This window comes from Penaeus monodon, chromosome 28 (genome assembly GCF_015228065.2).
Source record: "Penaeus monodon isolate SGIC_2016 chromosome 28, NSTDA_Pmon_1, whole genome shotgun sequence".
NCBI classification, from domain to species: Eukaryota; Metazoa; Arthropoda; class Malacostraca; order Decapoda; family Penaeidae; genus Penaeus; species Penaeus monodon.
This window is the reverse complement of record NC_051413.1, coordinates 482546-482749: the sequence shown is the minus strand read 5'-3', so window position 1 is coordinate 482749 and position 204 is coordinate 482546. Positions and strand designations below refer to the sequence as shown.

Sequence of the window (204 nt, the reverse complement as noted above, 5' to 3'; positions counted from 1 at the left end):
CTGTGATGGCAGTAGGAAACATTTTGTCCAATGTATAATTCAGTTTTAGGATGGAGCAGCATAGTCCTCCTTATACAGAAATCAATCAATAACTGAACTGTGCACTCCATTCCTGCACATCCAGCAAATACCCTACCTAGGCATTGATGAAGTATATATGCCCTCCAACCCAAGCACCATTTTTCAACCCTAAGCAGCATGCAT

The 204-nt window shown here is 41.7% G+C and overlaps 1 protein-coding gene across 1 annotated transcript in view; it reads left to right on the top strand.

Annotated features, from left to right (window-relative positions):
* The window catches only part of LOC119591246 (uridine 5'-monophosphate synthase-like), a gene marked incomplete in the record, with an annotated part of 17802 nt that overhangs the window by 10375 nt on the left and 7223 nt on the right, over nt 1-204 (top strand).